Source organism: Ceratotherium simum, chromosome 7 (assembly GCF_057802395.1).
Source record: "Ceratotherium simum simum isolate JZ-2026a chromosome 7, ASM5780239v1, whole genome shotgun sequence".
In the NCBI taxonomy this organism is placed as follows: Eukaryota; Metazoa; Chordata; class Mammalia; order Perissodactyla; family Rhinocerotidae; genus Ceratotherium; species Ceratotherium simum.
The window spans coordinates 24,623,733-24,644,276 of record NC_141906.1 but is presented as its reverse complement, the minus strand read 5'-3'; the positions used below and the strand labels follow the sequence as shown (position 1 = coordinate 24,644,276).

The 20,544-nt window shown below is 38.7% G+C and overlaps 1 pseudogene; it reads right to left on the bottom strand.

Annotated features, from left to right (window-relative positions):
- Nucleotides 1–121: 121 nt before the first annotated feature.
- On the bottom strand, nucleotides 122–8,683 carry LOC101405806 (E3 ubiquitin-protein ligase TRIM22-like; annotated as a pseudogene).
- Nucleotides 8,684–20,544: the final 11,861 nt, after the last annotated feature.

The window sequence follows — 20,544 nt, the reverse complement described above, 5'->3', positions numbered from 1 at the left end:
CCTCACAGCCTTCAGAGAGAACCAACTCTGTTGACACTTTGATTTTGGACCTGTAGCCTCCAGAACTGTGAGACAATAAATTTCTGTTGTTTACATCACCCAGTCTCCGGTACTTTGTTATGGCAGCCCTAGTAGACTAATATAAAGATGTTCTAAATAAAAAAGGGGAAAGAAAGGAAGAGGTAATCAGAATGGTGCAAATAAACTCAGGTGTAGGAGATGAGCCCCAGGACAAGGGAACTAAGCAGAGGTCGGTGAGGGATTAAGAATGTTCAGGAGCTTGGTGGGCACGCGGTGATGGGGCGTGGACAGTTCCAAGGATTAAAATATGGATAAACCATCCCAGAAAAGATAATTAGAGAACTTGTACATGAATGACCCATAATTGTGACATTGAAAAGTGAGACAGTGCAAGCTTCAGAGTCTAGGAAAACCCCAACATGGTGGGGAGGAACAGCCATGGAGAGAGTCAAGACCTTGGGATCAGAGGTGGGAGAGTCCTCAAAGACATTGTATTCAGATCCACTATGTAACCCTATAACCCAGTAGCCATATTGAGGTCTGTATGTGGAGTAAACGTTTGTATGATTTACACTTTTAGATGAAGTCTTCTGAAAGAAGTATGTTCTATTGAAGTAATTTTTGACTTTGCATACCCCCAGGATCCAGTCAGTCTTCCTGGAAACACCTACTTCTCAATAATGTTTTCCTAAGGAGAAACATTTGTGGCCCAAGACATCAAAAGCAGAAAAATCACATGAATCTGTATTCAAAGACATAACAGGGTGCATAACTCTCACTTGTCTCTGATCCTCAGATAGAACAATATTTGAAACAAAGTTGACTGGTTCCAGCATGGCATCCACTGTAGGAAAAATTACAGTATCAGGTAAGGGATACAGAATGGGTGTGTCTTGTGACATTGTAAGGAAGAATATTGGGAGTTGACTGGGGGAACTTGTGTTGATGGGTCAGAGATGAATAGGACATTTGAGAACTGTTGTATGTATGCAGGTTTGGGGAGGGACACACAAAGCTAAGATCATGGGATCTAGTGGCAACCACAACTCCTGAAAAGAGATCAAATCATGGAGAGTTGAATACACTGTAACTTCTTAACCCAATAGCGTTGGACCTTTTTCAGCTCTGAAATGACAAAAGTTGCAATGATGTTGTTAGAAGCAAAGGAGTAAACACTGACACCTAGCTTCTCTCTAGAGTGGGGATGGGAGGAGGGGAGCCCTGTGATGCTATGGACTGGTGAATGAGAAGACAAAGAAGACACCTGGTCATTCCACCTTAGATCTGGTCATCTTTAGCACAACATCTCTCTCTCCTTGTCAGGCCTACTTCTTGTCTTTTACCCTCATCTAGAATCAATAGCTACTCCTCCATTTTGCCCTGATGCTACCAGAATCTGACACCCACGGCCTCCCCCTGCCTCTCCTCACCTTTAGACATCCGCAGCATCCCTTTTAGATCTGGAACTTGAAATACATGCTTCAATTCCCTGGAAAACATTTCTGGCTTTTTCAATGTCCAGGTTTCACTCCTAGAGAAAACAAAATTGATCATCCCACACTTTTGACGTTGTGTATCTCCAAGACCACGGTCTCCCTCACCTTTTACTCCGTTGATGCACTTGGATCCTATCACTGAAGGGCCTGAGGACAGGAGAGAGGGAAGCCTTGTCTCTGCGACTAGAAGAAATATGCTCATGTCCACCTTCCCAGTTGCCCTGTGTGTGACTTTGGGAAGGTCTCCACCTCTCAAAAACATAGTTTCTTCCTTCCAAAATAAAATCATTAGCCTCTCCCTCTCTGCCTCTTAGAAATCACATGAAATTATATGAAATAATTGATTTAATAAAACAGAACAAAAATTTGGTCCTTTAAAAAAATGAATGTCTGGAAAAGTCACTGCATAGATGTGGGTTCCCAGGGAGATGATCAGAAAATGAAGTTGCAGAAACTGGCTTCTAGGTATCTAAGTCATATCAAGTGTGGGAATATTCTCTGGAAAGGACCAAGATCTTCAAAGTCTGCTACCCAGTAGGGAGGCCCTCAGAATAACATCTGAGATTTCAATTTCTTTGGAAACAATTACAAACACTTGGAAAAGAAGACATTATGAACAACAAAGTAATAGTAGTCTGAATTTCATGTGTTAGGAAAGAGCTTGAAGCTGCGAGGTAGTTTGCAAATTCAGAAACAATGATGCAGCCTTTTCATTATGGCTTCTAAAGTATGTGACCAAGATGAATCAATTGTTTGCACCAGGGCCAAAATATTCCTAGAGATTCAAGTCTATATTTGGAAATCTAAACAGAATCATGTAGAAAGACCTTGTATCCTCTATCTCCAGGGCAGAAATTTAAATATAAAGGAGTTGTCTCGAATTCTTAGTGCTTGGCAGATAAAGAAGACACAACCTTCCCACAATAAATCCGGCACCTATGAAATAGAGGAACCTGAGTTAGATGCAAGCATGCAGCGTGAATAAAATTGATAAAATCACAGGGGTCTGATAATGCAACACTTTATCCCTAATACTGCTACTGACCCAAACTCTGCAACTTTCCACCACCTAAATTCCCCACCATAGAATCTGGTTCATTCTCAATATTTATAGCATACTCAAGCTATGTATTGTGAACAGAAATTTAACATAAAACTGCACCTCAAATTTCCTGTCCTGAGTGATGTTTTATTCTAATTGACCACCAGATAATTATAAAGGATGTAAAACTTTTCACAGCACAGAAAGACCATCTCTAGTTTCCCTTACATACCTATTCAGGATGTCATTCACATCCTAGGGATAAAAGAGAAAACATGAGTCAAGAAATAATACATCCTCCCCACTTACAAACTTCATATAATACCCACCACGTCAGGGGAATAGAGATGGTCCCAAATGAGAGCCAAAGGTAAACAACAGACCCAGACCAATCATCCCAGAAGACTCATGAGACGTTGTCATGTTTCCTAATAGGTAGGAAAGCTTTCCTAAAAGCTTTGACCCTTGTGAAAGTATAGCATGAGACTTCAGGTATCCAGAGAGTAGACATATTTATGAGGAAAACAAGACGTCCATAATATTTTTGCTAAATACGTTAAGGCTCCCTATGAGATGATTTGAATAATTCATGATTCTTGAGTTTATTCAATAGAAATGTAAAGTGATATACTATTATTTACCAAGCATCATGCCAGGCTTTGGAGAATCAAAAATGAGTAAATGATCCTCATATTTATCTAGAAGTTTACATGGCTTTTGCTGAGGGTACATGTAATCAAATGTATTAATGTACGCATTTCTCAAGTCTCTCTCTTCTCATTTTGTACGCTATCTAAAGTGACCTCATCTACTCCATTCAATTCAACACACACATATGTGCAGTTAGTTACCAACTCTTTACTTTTACTCAATTTACCTCTGAAATGCGGGTTAATATATTCAGTAGTAAAGAAGCCACAGGAACCAGTAACTTAAGATGTCTAAAAGATAACTTACTATTCAACAACCAAATTGTGTCCTCTCTTATACTCTATTGTCCATAATGTTATCAATATCCACTTGGTCACTGTCCTAAAACTACAATATTTATATTCCTCTTCAGTCTCTACCAAGCCATTTTAGTCCACATTATTAACAGCTTTTAGCCATCTGATCTTCTTTGTCATCATAGATATTGTTTTGTTTATTTGAACCAATGTACCAACACAGTTGTACCAATGTACAAATACATTTGGTCTCTCTTATTTCAGACTTACTTCCTCCATGTCCGCAAAAACTAGGCCAATAGCTGGGTCTACACACACCAAACAAATGGTTTTGCTGTCTGTGTTAGGGCTTTTCTTTGTATCTGACAAAAAACAAAAAAAAACTATATTTAGTAGAAACCAAATAAAACTATATTAAATAGAGAAGAGGATTTGGGGGTAATTATAGCTTTAGTCGAAGCTTCATTTTGAAGTTCAAAGCTTGCCATCAAGATCTGGTCTATGTCCTTCTCCAAATTCTGTTTATTCCCTGTATGTTGACTTTATTCTCAGTTTATGGAGGGAACATAAATCTCCGATATAAACTCCAGAAGAAAAGATAATTTCTCTTCTCAGTTACCACAAAAATTTCTGAGGCCTTCATGATATTGGCCTGCACTGGATCAGGTGCCCATATTGAAAGCGCTTCTGGGTTGTTGCTGGAAGCAAATGAAACAGTGTTGGAGGTAACTTTCTATATTTTACTGGAATTAAGTTAGTATTAATCTGAAGTAGATCATGATAGCAAAAGATTCGTATTGTAATCACTAGAGCAAACACTATAAAAAAAACTAAAAAAAAAAATTACAGTTAGAAAAGAGTAATACTTAAAATTTTATATTAGAAATACTTGTTTAACACAAAAGAAGTTTTGCAAGATAAAGAGGAGAATAAAAATTACAGGAGACATATAGAAAGCAAATAGGAAAATGGTAAACTTAAATATAGTCATATCAATAATTGCATTAAATGTCATTGTCTTAATACCCTAATTAAAAGGCAGAGATTATTGGACTGGATAAAAAGCAAAATTCAATTATTGCTGTCTGTAAGAGACATATTTTGGATTCAAAAACATAAACAGGGCAAATGTAAAAATATAGAAAAATATACACTATACAAGCAAAATCATAGCTCATGTGCCTATATTATTGTTAGACAAAATAGACTTTAATACAATAAAGATCATGAGAGATTGACAGGGACATTTCATAATGATAAAAGGTTCAGTACCTCAAGAAGGCATATAATTATAAAAGTACATACATTTAACAACAGAGCTTCAAGATACACAAAGTAAGATTAAAAGCAAAACTAAACAATTCGATAATAATAGTTGGAGATTTCAATAACTCACTCTCGATAATTGAATGAGCAGCTTTCATGAAAGCTCTCCAGGATATAGAAGACATAAAGAGTACTATCAACCAACTTAACCTAATTGACATCCGTAGACGATTTCACCCAATGAATGCAGAATACACATTCTTTTCAAATTCATATGGAAAATTTTTCTGGGCATACAATATTTTAAACTATAAAATATCAAGTGTCAATACATTTAAAAGATTGAAATAATAAAATATATGTTCTCTGATCACAGAGGAATTACATTTGAAATCCATAGCAGAAGAAAAAATGAGAAATCATGAAATATTTTTTAATTAGACAACACGCTTTCAAATATCCCAAAGGTTAACAAAAAAATCACAAAGGAAATTTGAAAATAACTTGAAATGTGAGAAAATAAAAGCCAAGTTATCTAAATACATGCAATACTACTAAAGAAATGCATTTATATCATTAAAGATTTTATCAGAAAAGATGGTCTCAAATCAGACATCTAAGTTTCCACTTTAAAGAAACTGGAAGAAAGGGGCCAGCCGGTGGTGCATAGTGGTTAAGTTTGTGCACTCCACTCTGGTGCCCTGGGGTTCGCAGGTTCGGATCCCAGGAGTGGACGTACGCACCACTTCTCAAGCCATGCTGTGGCAGGCAGCCCACATAAAAGAGAGGAAGATGGGCATGGATGCTAGCCCAGATCCAATCATCCTCAGTAAAAAGAGGAGGATTGGCAACAGATGTTAACTCAGTGCCAATCTTCCTCACCAAAAAAAAAAAAAAAAATTGAAGAAAAACAGCAAACTAAACTCAACACACACACGTGTGTGCACCTCCATGTGCAAACACAGAAACACACACACACACAAATGAATCATTAAAGGTGAAAGCTGAAATAAATGATATAGAATAGTTAAAACCAGATAAAATCAATGAAAACAAAGGTTTCTTCTTGAAAATCATCAACAAAATTGATCAAACATAACTAATCTGATGAAAAAAAAAAGAGAGAGAAAAAGCAAATCACCAAAACCAGGAATAGAAGATGGGTCATTACTGGGAGTGCTGTAGAAATTAAAAGTTTTATAGGGGATTATTATGATTAACTTTACCAATATAAATCAGACAACTGAGACAGAATGGATAAATTCTACAAAGACATACATTACCAAAAACTGACTCAAGAAATGTAAAAAATCTAAATAAACCAAATGCAATTAAAAATAAAATTTTTTAAAACATTTCCAAAAAGAAAAGCCCAGAGTGAGATGGTTTCACTGGGGAATTCCACTGAACCTTTAAAGAGAATTCCACTGCACCTTTAAAGAATAAATAATACTAATACTTCACAATTTTTTTCAAAAAATAGAGAAAGAGGGGGGAAATCTCAACTCCTTCTAAAAGGTAAAAAAAAAAAAAGCCTCTTGGAATCCAAAGTGCATTTGCTTGTCTGTGACTAAGCTGGATGATGAAGAAATACCTGAGCTTAACACTAGACCCCAGATAACAGGGACCTATAGAATATAACTGGACACAATGGATCTTCTTTCCAAGGTCAAATTTTTGCACTGCACTTGATAAAATAAATAAAAATAGGATTTTTCCCTTGTTATTCATGCATTCAATTATTCCTATAACCTCTGAAATAGATGCAGGGAAGGGGTACAGCAGGGCCAAAGGAACCTTAGTATTACCACCAGAAAGAGAACAACACAAAGGAGAAGGAAACTAGTCTTTCATGTTCTCACATCTCAGAGGCTGGGGCTTCTTCCCAAGCGTTACCTGCAGCATCTCCTTTGTTGACCCTGCAACTGATGCTCCACATCTGAGATGAGAGCTCTCATCAAATGACTCTGCTGGACCAGCGCATTCTCAGACTCAGCCGGGTTATCCAGAACATCTCCCGCCTCATTATTCAGCGCTAGAAGCTCCTTCTGCTCCTCACAGTCCAGGATATCTCTCAGTTGTTTAAATGCTGCCTGGACATGTTGTTTCTCACTCTGTATTTGATTCTTCAGGAATGAGAGAGACAGCGAGTTACTTAGGCTCTCAGGCAGAGATTGGGAGCCAGAAAAAGAACTATTCTATTAGGGAAGTTCTCACAGGGAAGTGAGATAGAAGCAGGGGAGCAATTCTTAGACAACCTGATTTTTCTTATTATTTTCTTTTCATCACATTCCAAAATAATGCCCTCAAGTCTGCAACATTGAGGCCAACCCTTAGCCAAAGCACAGAGACTTGGGTGTGGCTCAGCTTTCACACAGCTGTCCAGAACACCGAAGCCTCCCCGCATTACTTCTGACCTACAACTTCCACAATGTGTCAAAAGTTGAACTCTGAGGACAGAATCATGAGCCATTGCCAAATGTTTTCCCCAGAGAGTCAAAGGCTCAAAAACATGACAGGCAAGGAGTACAGAATTCAGTAGCCATCCTCACCAGAGAGTCCATCTATGTGAACACCTGCCTCTAAATATTCGTATTCATTTGTGACATGCTCACTTTTCAGCCCCCACCCCTATCAGGGGATGATAAAGAAGAGGACTAATCAAATGACTTTTGGACATAACTGTCAGGAAACAAAGATTAAGGGAGCTCCTTGTGACTAACACTCAATGCCTTGCCCAGACTTCAGTCTAACTTCCTCAGAAAGTGTCTCCTCCTACCTTCCAGGTAGTTATCTCTTCTCTGGCATCAGCTTCCAACTTGTCAGCTTCCTGCTGCTCCTTCCTCAGCCTCTCCAAAGCTGCCTGGAGCTTCTCCTATGAGAAAGTAATCAAATCAGAGTCAAGCACTAGACCTTCTCAGCATCATAACAGAGGACAAATGGGGAAGAAATTAGGCTATTCTCTGTAGACAATAGAGTTTACAGAAACTGTGGGAACAGCAATTAGAATCTTTAACTTGGAAGAAAACCTGAGTGAACGTGTTCTTTACGTGAACGTTTTCAAGCCTCAGGAGTTAGAAGTCAGCAGATCCTCCTCGAGAGAAGACTGATTCTTTGTCCTAGAAGAAGAAACTTGATCCTAAGGCAAGGAAAGAACTTACATCTCAATCCACCCAGCTCCCCAGTTAACCCTCCTGTTCAAAGAGGTAATGAGAGCTTTTCATTGGCACCAAATCTGCATCTACTAGCACAGGGTACAAAAATATCTACTTCTCGATAAGGTTTTGTACTATAGGTTTATCCTTTTGTAATTGGGATGGAATACACAGAAATGTCCTTCAGGCCTTGGAAGTTGAGCATAGGAAGAAAAGAGATCACAGCCCTCAAAGTTATGTTGACATGGTAATTAAAGTCAAATGCAAAGTGGAGATTTCCAATCAAGTACCATTTTTTGCCCTGTCTTGTCTTCATCCTAGTCTCTACCTGATAATCCTGGGCAACCTCCCCCATAAGGAATATGTGATGACCACAATGTTCCTTAGACCGCTCACAAAGCCAGCAAATGACCTTCCCAACTTCCTCACAAAAGAGCAGGAATGTCTTTTGATGGTGCACACAGATATCTCTCTTCTGCTCTTCCTCTGGGCTGAACTTGACCTCCCTGAGCCTCTTCACTATGTTGACCATGCAGCGATTAGGCCGCAGGTTCCCAGGCTGGTAACTGATTCAGCACACGGGGCAGGTGCTCTCTCCTTCTTGGCTGATCTTGGATACTTTGCTGTTTGCAGTGATGCAGGCTTGGCAGAAGCTGTGGCCACAGCCTAGGCTCAGGGGTTCTGTCAGGAGCTCCAAGCAGATGCATCAGGTCACCTCTTTATGTTCACCAGGACTCTGGAAGCCATTGCAGCTGCTCCCCTGTCCTACCTGTCCTGACTTCTGAGTCTCCTCTTGCTCACAGATCCTGCATGATTGGGAAGGTAAAGGGGACAAAATAAAAAAGGAAGGAATAAAATGATACTAATTATGTAGAAATCAAGGACAAGCCAAGACCAAAATATTGAAGGACAAAAAATAAAAGGTGGAGTAACAGGGAAAGAAGCTTAGTGACCATGTTAAAATGACTTTTTATAATAATGTCAAACACTTTACTTCCAGTTTATGTCCCATGTAAATCCCATGCTTATCTGTACATTGACTGATATTTTCCTTTGCTTTCACTGACTTAAAGGATGACTTGAGGTCTTTTCTACCAGGATCCTTGTGTGACCCACCATCTATCCTGCTTTTTCTTTCCCATGCCAAAAAAACACCCTCAGTGTTAAGAGCACCAAATCACTTATGTCTCTGGGCTTTTACACCTGCTCTTCTCTCAGCGTGGAGTGCTGCCCTGATATTATGATCAATTCACTCTTAAACTTTAGTGAACTCTCTCCTTACATGTTCTCTTATCAGAAAGACCTGCTCTGACTAACTTATTTACAGTGTAACCATTTTAATCACTTGCTGTACATTTACAATGATTTCTCTATTATCATGACATAATATATGACAATCTGTGTGCATACATGGTAAGAGTAAACCATTTATCATTTGTAAACAGAGATAATAAGTGACTTACAAAGATCATTTTTCTTCCATACACAAAGTTGAGATGAACTTAATGTATTTGTGTTCCTTCAGAAGTCTGTCTCCTCTTATCCCACAGAGTTACTCAAAGACAAATACAGGAAACTTCATATACCCAATTAACACCCAGAGCAATGCGGGGCTATTGAAGTAAAGAGATCCACATCAGCTGGGAAATTCTGGGGAGTCTTGTGTTTGTAAATGGTGAGATTTCACCTTAGCTGGGAAATATGCCAATGACTTTGATAGGAGCCTAAAGATGTGTATGTATGTGGATGCTGGAGAGGAAGATGGTATGCATATACTCAGAGGATCACACATCTCAGATACCCAGAAAAATATAAGCACAGATGAAGTGAATGTCAATCTTGAGACAGAAGTTTCGAAGTACTAGGCAAGTTCATTCAACAAATAATCATTGATGATGGATTATGCTAGCAACTGGACTGATACCCAGAAACACAAAGATGAGCCCGAACATAAAATTTAAACATCTAGGCACTTGACATTCACGTGGAAAGTGTTAGTAAATTAAATATTCAGTACTATTTGTACAAAAGAGGAGATGTGAAAAACATTGCTAGAGAGACATCCATGTAGTTGGGAAATCAAATAATGGGGAGAAATGAAGAGTTATCCAAGAATTCCAACTTGAAAACATAAGGTTTGAAATGAAAGCTGAAGAAGATGAAGGAAATATGGGCTAAGAGAGAGGACAAAATGTATTAGATGGATGAAATGACCTGTTCATGGAAGACATATCATCTTGTATGAGTTTTAAATGCCAGTGTGGCTGGTGTGCAGAAAACTCCTGGGCCTTTGGCTCTCACGAGACTGCAGTGACCATAAAATATGACACTTCCAAAATTATGTAACATTTAGAGACTCTTTTCCAAGAGCAAGGAGAAATTATCAATATTTACCCATCAGAGAAGAGTGGGATCATATTTAGCTCTTCCCATTGCCTGTGAAATGTTAGATGGATCCAGTGTGGAATTGGGAAGATCAGTTGGGATGCAGGCACAGTTGCTCAGGGGAGAGATGGTGATAGCTTGAGGGACAAGGTGATGAAGAAAGTGAAGAGCAGGAGACGAGAGTGAGAGAAAAGACGAGGCAGAAGGATAGGGCTTGGAGTTAGATTGGATATGTGGGAAAAAAAGGTTAACATCAGGCCTGAGTTCTTTCTTTCTGTAAGGATTATATTGGCTTTCTCTTCTCTTGGTGAGGGTTTTTTTTTTTTTTTTTCCTGGGGAACCTACTCGGTTACAATAAAGTGGAAGTTTACCTGCCTTAGTGATAAAAATGACCTGAAGTGTAAAGTGCATTTGAACTGGAAAAACTATATAGACCTTAAATGCCAGTTGGTAAGAATAGATCTTATTTTTCACAAGAGGAATGTGCCTCTTATAACCAAAATGTGTCTTATTTAGGCCTCTGGAAGCTGAGCTCAAGGGCTTTCACAAGGTAATCAGTTCTTTGTAGCATTAAGCCTATGTAAAATAAGGTAGTTTTATACACATTCACCTATTCTGTCTTCTTAAAAGGTTGTAGTTTCACATACATCTACCTAGTCTGGCTTCTTATAAAGCTGAGATGACAGGGATAAAGTATTTCCTGCACACTGTAAGGTCCATCACTGAGATCCCACCTGAGGAAGCCATGCCAGCACTCTGTGTCTGCTGTCCTTTATCTCCCAGCTAAGGTAATTGAACCTGGAAGTTTATGTCTTATTAGGTCACATGGAAATGACCATCCAAATTGCAAACTGCTGCTGGTGGTCAATAAGAGTGGCTATCATAGAGTGGTACCACAGTGATGCTTATTCTCTGACCTGAACTCAATATGGCCCTGTGGCCACAGTCTAGGATCAGGAGTTCTGTCAAGAGCTCCAGGCAAGTGGTGGTAGGAAGCAATATACAAAGAAAGGGAACATCTCAATAGACATTAATGTCTTGATAGTTGCCCAAGCTAATGGTAAATAAAGATCTCCAGCATGAGACAACCAATAAGTTTTCCCTTTGCTCTTTGGAAGAGATGCAAAAGCTACAAAGACTGCATGGAGATAAATTTACACCAACTAAAAATGTCTACTCATACCATGTTCATCATACATGAAGGGAACGTAATAAAGAATGAGGCTGAAGGTGAACCGGAATTGTAATCCAGCTAATGGTGCAGATAGTGAAAATAGCCCAGAGGCCATATGCAGTCAGCCCCTGGCTACAGAGACTGTGGCCCGGATCAGGCTCTGATGTATAGCAAGGTCAAAAGTAGGCATTATACCAGGGATAGATATTTATGGTAATGTCTACCCCTGTTTATGACTCAGGCTAGGATCCAAACATGGGGCTGGAGCCTCCATCATCTCTTATCCCATTCAAGATTCAAACAATGCTGGTACGTATCAAGAACCTATAGAGAAGGGAAGAGCAGAGCAGGCTTTCTGCCATGGATTACAGAATTCATTTTCACAGTGAGGCCACAAGGAACTAATGTCAAAGCGCTGCTGCCACAATACACTGAGAAGGGCAATGTGCAGAGGAGCTAGAGTCCTCTTACATGGAGGATGACCCCACGTCTACCTAAGCAGTGACCCAAGGACATTACAGCAATGAGGGAGATAGATAGGGCAACATGAGTGGTATCTGCCTGATAGAACTCCCAGATCATTTGGCTGCCATAGGTGTCAGGTGATGGTACCTTACTCATTGGTCTTCTGGCATCTGAGCTCATGAGAAGACAAAATTAAAATGTCCCAAAGATGACAGCTAAATACAAGCAAAAAAAATATTAAAAGACAATAACTATGTCAAATTCCAAACAATAAAGCGTATGGACAGAACTTTCTTCTTTTGTGACTGGAGTAAAACTTTCTCTAAGCATGTTGAAGCCACAAATTACTGATGTTAAATGGAAAGAGTCAGTTTTCCTAATTAGCATGGAAAAATGTTCTATGTTTTATTTTCCAGGTAGTCATCTAATTCCATTAACATAAACTCCTTATGATTCTAGCAATCGAAAAACTGAAGCAGAAAAGTAACACATCAATTCTAAACCCCTGTGATAACTGGCATGACAGAGGTGTACTGTATGAGTTCAGAAGACAGGTGCCTAACACTGACTTATGGCTGAGAGGAGGACAAGAATATGTAGCAGAGGTGACAATCTCCAAAGTCAACTTTGATAAAGTAAGATTGGGTCACATGAGGGGAAATCAGGGTGAGATAAGAGATTTGACTGGTGTTTTCCATATGCCTGAGTAAGGGGGTGGGGTGCAGCTGTACCTTCCATAAGAAGGGGGAGTAAACACAGAGGATCCCCTACTGTAACTTCCTTCCCTCATGGGTCTCAAGATCCTGTTATCATACTACTTCTTCTGACATCTTTTTATATCATTGACACCGATCAAATAACTTATTTTGTTTATTAAAGTGAGAAAAGACACCACTTCTGGAAATTTTTCTACATGCTCCTCTTGCTCCTGTTCTCTTGGCTAAGCTCTGTTTCTGGGCAGCAGATATGGCTCAAAGAGAAAGGATGAGCAAGGTTAGTGGTTTTTAAGGAGCTGCAGCAATTCTCTATGTTTAGACAAGTGAATATAAAGGCTGCAGAGATTGTCAGCTGTCACTCCATCAAAGCTCCTAAGCACAGACAGGCCAAGTGATGAGAATTTATCTACAGAATCACGCAGAAATGCTAGATTGTTACACTGATAAGTATTAAACTATTAGGGTTCAAAGATCCCTCTGCCTTTGCTCTTTGTGGGAAGGGAGTTTCTACCTCTGGAAAATCGAGGAGTCTGGCTGTCCTTAGCAAGGTACAGTTCAAAATTAAAGAACTGGTAGGAGATTGTGGTTAAATTCAGCTTGGAGAAAGAGCTGTCCCTCCATGAAACAAACAAAGCCCTTCACTTCTCCAAACCTCGCTTCTTTTAAGTCCACCCCTCCCCTAGACTGCACTGCAGTCAGCACTCTCAGCAGGAAACCTGCAAGCTGGGCCTTTTTCTCCCTTCAGAACAGCTTCCTGAAGACAAATTTAACTCATCCAAGCAAATTCAGTATTTTCCTCTGAAGTCTCCCAACCTCTGCCCTCTACAAACTACTCAACTCATCTTCCCTCTACAAACTACTCAACTCATCTTCAGACACCAATGGAGAAGCCCTGATTCCTCGGAGAAGAGTGGAGGCAGGCCAGGGAGAGGGTGGTCAGGATTCACTCACCAAAGCAGGGGCCTGATCTCCACAAAGATCCCGAGGAGCCAAGTGAAAGTGAAAGTTAAATTCTTCGGGGTGGGCAGAAAAGAAGAGAAACTATTGACTCATAGGAGGCCTCCACATAGGGCCCCTGGGAAATGACAAGTCTTTTATGCCGTGTCCAGATGGGCCAGTGACAGCATTCCTATTCCTATCTCAGTTCTAGTCCTGGGAGCTCTTTTTTGTCTCTTCAAGGTTATTCATCCTTTGGAGCACTAGGCTTACCAAGGCAATGGAATTTCACACACATCCACCTCATCTTGTTTTCTCACAAATGAGCTGTCACAAGGAGGGAATAAAGAACCTGCTTCGCTACTGTGAGGACGGATACTGAAGGCTCACCTGAGGCAGCCATAACAGCACTGTCCCGTCCTGCAACCACCAGCTAAGCTAAGTGAATCTGTAGAGTTAGTGTCCTATTATGTAACGTTAGAGAAAAAAACTATCCAAATCTGAAAGTTCTTCAGCTCTCAGTCTGAGGGGCTACGACAGTGGAATCCGTGATGCTGACTTTCAGAACCTGAAATTAATATGGCTAAAATTTGACTTTTCAAAAATAGACTGGGAAGATGAAACTGTATGAAGTGTCATTTGTTGGACAATGTCATTTAATACTATTTAATGTATAATCTCTGTATTTTAGCATAATAAAAGTAAAGCAGGAAAATAATCATGATGGCTAATTTTATGGGTCAACTTGACTGGCTACAAGGTGCCCAGATTAAACATTATTTTGGGGTATGTTTCTAAGAGTATTTTTTCCAGATAAAATAAGCTTTTAAATCTGTGGACTCAGTAAACTAGATTGTTCTCCCCATTGTGAGTGGGCATAATCCAGTTTGCCCTGGGCCTGCATAGAACAAAAAGGTGGAGGAAAAAAGAATTTGCCCCTTTTGCTTCCTGCCTGCCTGTTTGAGCTGGGGAGTAGGTCTGCTCTTGATCTTGGACTAGCACTTGCACCATTGGCTACCCTGGTTCTCAAGCCTTCAGTCGGGGGCTGATAACACCAGCAGCCTTCCTGGGTCTCCAGCTTTAGGTCTGTGTATCTATCTCTTTATATATATATATATATATATATATATATATATATATATATCTCATATTGGTTCTGTTTCTCTGAAGAACTCAGACTAATATATTAATGAAACAATTCTAAACCTCTGTGTTAAGTAGCACAGGTGAACTGTGATACTGATAAAGATAATGACACAGATGAAATGTGCTATTTCAAAAGATGTGTGCCTTAAAAGACTTGGGGAACTTACGGGTACAAGGAGGATGTTGTAGAGTTAATAATGTCCAAAGTCAACCTTAATACACTAAGATATGGCCAGATAAGGGGAAGTCAGGGCAAAAAAGAAAGAGCTTTGACTGGAATCTAGCATCTGAGTGAGTCAGACCGGAGTGCAGTGTGCCTTTCACAGGAAGAGATATGGTCAAATAAAGAGACACTCCTACATTAACCCCCTTTTCTCATGGGTCTCAGAAACTTGGTATCATACCACCTCTTCTGATATCTTTTCACATTATTAGCACCAATCAAGTATCTCATTTTGTTTTATTAAAAGTTGTAAAAATGTCCCTTATGGAAATTCTTCCTGTGTGTTTCTCTTGCTCCTGATCTCTCAGCTGAGCTCTGTATCTGGTTAGCAGATATGGATCAAGGAGAAGGAGGAACAAGGAGAGTGGTTTTTCAGGAACTGAGTTGATCCCTTAGTTTGAACTTAGAAATCTGAACATAAAAGGAGCTTCAGAGCAGGGAAGCTGGGACATCATTAAGGCTGCAAACCCAGAGAGGACAGAGTGCTAGGATTCTGTGGTGAGCCGTGCAGAAATCCTACATTATTACACTGACAGATGTTAAATTATTTAGCTTCAAAGAATTCTCTGACTTTCCCCTATTTCTTCCTCAAAGGATCTTTTTCATCCCTGAGCAGGCCAGGCATAGCCCTCTTCTCTGCTGCTCTCTGTGCAGAACTGGTCTGGAAGCCTGGGCTGTGCCCCGTGGAGACTCCATAGGCTCTTTCTCTAGCATGTTCTTTGCTAGGATTTCTCAGAAGTTCTTGCTGGAACTAGGATTTCTCTTAGAGGTGAAGTCACAGTCCGTATACCCTGAGTTACGAAATGAAAATGCATGAGTGGAAAGCAATAGAGAGAACTGTAGTGGGGAGCCTGGTGTTATCACTAATTCCATCATTAGTCATCTCTACCCACACCCCATATTACACTAGCAACTGTAAGTGTCATGAAGCCAAGTAGACTTTTTGTATTTTGTTGCTTATTGCCTCATATCTAATAGAAGTTGTTGCATATAAGGAGTGATAAAGAGATAGATACACAGACCTAAAGCTGTAAATAACATTTTCATTGAATTGAACATCTGGAAGACAAATCATGCTTCTATTTGACTGTTCTTGCTATTGCTGTGTTACATAATGCAATTCAGCTGTTGTTTTGGTATTATTAACATAGATATGATTCACCTTTGACAAATTTCAACCAAGGATTTTTCATATTTCCTGTTTTATTCCTAAGGTTTACTCAGATTAGTGTTTCCAATCTGTCTCCACTACCACACTTTAAGCACATTAACTCTTACTTTGCTTTAAGGTTTTCTCACACGGGAAAATGTTAAAAATCCGTGGGCCAAGGTGAGATATTTCATTAGATTCTTTTCTACCCAGGAGATGTAATGACTGGAGAGGAAACACAGAGCCTTAGGGAGGATTTATTTTCCCCTGTAACTCAGAAAACGATAAGCTGGAATAGGAAGCATGCCAACATGCTCAGTTCTGGCAAAAAATTGTGTGTTGTGAGAGCAACGTGGTGAATTCTGATTTCCTGCTGGCCCACATTTCCAGATATCTTGACAGGGCCTGATTTCACTCAGCTGTAAACCTAACACTACTTAGGAAATTCTCAAGATATCAACCAAGGATATGAGGTCAGTTCAGAGATTCAAAGGGAGAAGAGAAAAAGGATGGATATTAACTTGTGGAAAGATTGGGAAGGGAGGAAGCATTGGACAGAGAAGAGGTCCTCGGGGAAGGGAGTTCATTTCTTTTCAACATTGTAATCAATACTGCTATGCTGTTCTTGTCACACAACACAGTTACCCTCTGAGCTCTCCATCTCATTCAGTTTCATTCATATAATATACCTAAAAAGGCATCTATTCCTAATATCTCTGCGTTAACCAACATACTCCGTATCATCATTGGTGAATATGTAAAACTGATGTTCCATTTCCACTAATGGAGGTATTCATCGTAGCAAAACAGTACCCTAACCCATAATCAGCATTAGAAACCTCGGACAAATGTAAAAAAAAAAAAAAAAAGTAAGGAAACTAAAAGTGAAGGCATCAGAGAGCAACAAAAACAATTAGAAACTACAGTGTAATAGACATTTGGAAGAAGGGTACAGTATTGGAGGAGTTTTCCAGTTTTATGGCTGTTTTGAAGGCAGACCTCAATCAGTAGTTGGTGGGACAGTTCAAACTCAGTTAGCAACACACAGACTTCTTGGCTTGGAGAACGAGGAGCCCCATGATTCGGGGCTACAACCAGCTGGGAAATTGTTATGAATATCTGTAAAAGGCTTAGGAGAAACTCAGGATCACGAAAAAAAGCCTAAGTGAATTTAGAGTAGATTAATAAAAATGATCCAACATGAAAATAATGAACAGAACCTCAATAATCTTAAAAAAAATAAATCAAAGTAACAACATGGTCTTAAATCACAGAACTACTAAAATACAACAATAGTAAAACTATAAAGGTAGCTGAATTAAATGAGACACAATGGTGTAAAAATCACATGTTCATTTAAATATGTGCAGAAAAACATCACGCAAAGTCCAACACCCATTCATGATAATGATAAATTGGGAAGGAAAAGAAGGGCAGTTTTCAGAGAGAGAAGGAACGTTACTGGGACAATGGGCCCCGAGAAAGTAAAACAAACACAACATTCAATGTGATTTATATTGGGGTGGGGATACACTCTCATAATTTCACTGTGTATGAAAGAGATAGCAAACATTATGACTGAAAAAGTTATCAGGACTATTTTTCATATTGCCAATGCCAACGTTAAATTATTCTTTAAAAATTCTCAATGATTATAACCAAAAGACCACGATCAGCTTCAGGATCTTTTTTTTTTTTTTTTTTTTTTTTGTCATATTTCAAGCCTTTTATTCTTCTATCCCAGACTGCTCATTTTTTTCAAGAGAGCTTCATTACTTGAAGTCATCCTCCAGATTCAATCAAACCTTATTTGGCTTCCCTAAGTCCTCTCAGAGTCAACTCAAATTCATTTTATATTTACTGTTTATTGTTTATTTATTTACCCTGTCACTCATTTAACTGTTGAATTGACCCAGATTTCAAAAATGCTGGTGATAAAGTAGGATAAAAATACAAATTGGTGGAAATAGGGCCTATGCAAAATATGAACAAGAAAATATAATCTACTTACAAACAGAAATTCAGACCATGCTTCTTAAAAATTCCCACACTTGGGATTTCAAATTTTCCTTCAAATATTTTGGCTAAAAAAATAAATCCAAATTATAAGTTTTATAAAAGCTTAATCAAAACCAGTTGTTCTGGGGAGGCCCCACATTCCTGATACTGAGATGGGAGAAGTATTATTTTGCATGAGTCTTAATCAATATAACACATTGTTATTATTTATGGTATTCTCAACAGCATCTCTGTAATAAAAGTAATGATATTTCTTGTTTCGTATAGTGTAACTCATAAGACCAAGGAAATAAGAAGAAACAAAGATTCAATAAAAGCCATTTTATAATGGAACAACATTGATAGCATTTTGGTCCTGGTATAAAGTTCTCTATTATTCTTTCTCCTTTAAGTAAACAGAATATATAGATGAATGCAAAGGTTGGATTTCCTTCAGTTAACCCTGTATTAATATCACATCTAACTGGATTTTTTTAATCTAGTCACAGTTATCAATACTAGTAGAAATTTGGGGTATAACTAGTCTAATGTGTTGTTAATTAAGGGATAATTCATATTTTTTGTTAATCAATTAGTTATATGATAGGTACAGGCTTGCCCTGGACTAAGTCAAAAGATCTCATTTGCATGATCAGAGAAGCTTCTTATTTCTCATAAAATAGCAGTTCATATCATAGCATACATGCCTGTTATACACATGTGGACCTCTGAACCAAATATCCTGTGAAAAGGTTAAAGACTTATTCATCTCTCTATCAACAGTATTTTAGCATAATGCCAAATAAATAGCTTTAAGTTCTAAATGAATGCTTTTTTTTCTTTTGCTGAGGAAGATTCACCCTGAGCTAAAATCTGTGCCAATCTTCCTCTATTTTGTGTATGGGTCACTGCCACAGCATAGCTTGATGAGTGGTGTATGTCTGCACCTGGGATCTGAACCCTCAGACCCAGGCCACTGAAGCAGATCGTGCTGAACTTAACCACTACACCATGGGGCTGGCCCCCTAAAAAAATACTTTTGACTGAGCAAGTAGATTTTCTTCACCTTAAATTTAACAGTCACTGACTTATAATTTATATCACAATTAGCATGGTAGCTAGTTCATTGTGAGGTTTTAGATATGTAGCTTCTCCAGAGGATACAAGTAGTATGGAAGAATTTTGACACTTGCAGGACTATATCTAAGAGATTCGTTGAACCTCATGGAATCACCTGGAGAAGTTTCAAGTCTATCTCTAGATCCTGTCATTCATACAGAGCTGTGGAATTGTGTCCTACTTCCGTAAGGGAGATGGACTACAAAGAATGAGAGTCAGTACCGTGTAAATCAAGGCCATGGGTTGCTATTAGCAATACACTGTGTTTTAACTTCCTGGGATCTCAGGGTCATTGATACCAAAGAAGCAAAAAAAAGTTTCTTACACTGGATCCTTCAATACAGGACAAAGGGATAATTTAAAATGTAACTCAATAAAGTCAATTTTGGAAGCTTAAAATAATGTATGTCTGATGTGTTATGGCTCGTCTTTCTAATCCAAGTGTAAAATAAAGCACATCTTATTCTCTTCAGGCAAGTTTCTTTATTAATATTATTCATTTTATTTGAGCTCTTGTTAAAGATTTGAGTTCATTCATTAGCAACAAGCTAGGGGTCAGCAGGTCTTCTTTCTTCTTGAGAGCTGAACCATAAATCTGACGATAGTAACATTAAATTATAGACCTTGCACTAGATCGAGACAAAAGCTCTCATCTGCATTGACGTACACACTTAGATATACCTCTAAAATGACCTTTAAAAAACTGTCGGATAAGTATCTTTTTGCCACCACAGTGTGGCTTGACAAGCGTTGCATGGGTGCGCGCCCGGGATCCGAACCTTCGAAACACAGGGCTGCAGAAGTGGAGTGCACGTGTTTAACTGCTGCGCCACCGGGCCACCCTGATAAATATCTTTACATGACTCTCTTAACCTCTAGATTTGAACTTTCCCTTGAAAGACACTATAAAACTCTCATAGATGTAAAGTTAGCACATTGTACAATGCCAAGCAGCTTCTCGATATGTATATATTTTTGATTAACAGAATAAGTTTTCACCATAAATTTATGCCAGGATTAGTGCATTACCTAGCCCATTGTTGCAATCTGCTAACATTTTTGAGAAAAAAATATTAAATTAACTTAAAAAATCAAATATTGTTAGCTAATTTTTTAAGTAATATTTTTTCTTTTTCTTTTTTATTATTTTTTTATTGCGGTAACGTTGGTTTGTAACATTGTATAAATTTCAAGCATATGTCATTATACTTCTATTTCTGCATTGATTACATCATGTTCACCACCCAAATAATAATTACAGTCCATCACCACACACATGAGCCTAATCATCCCTTTCACACACAC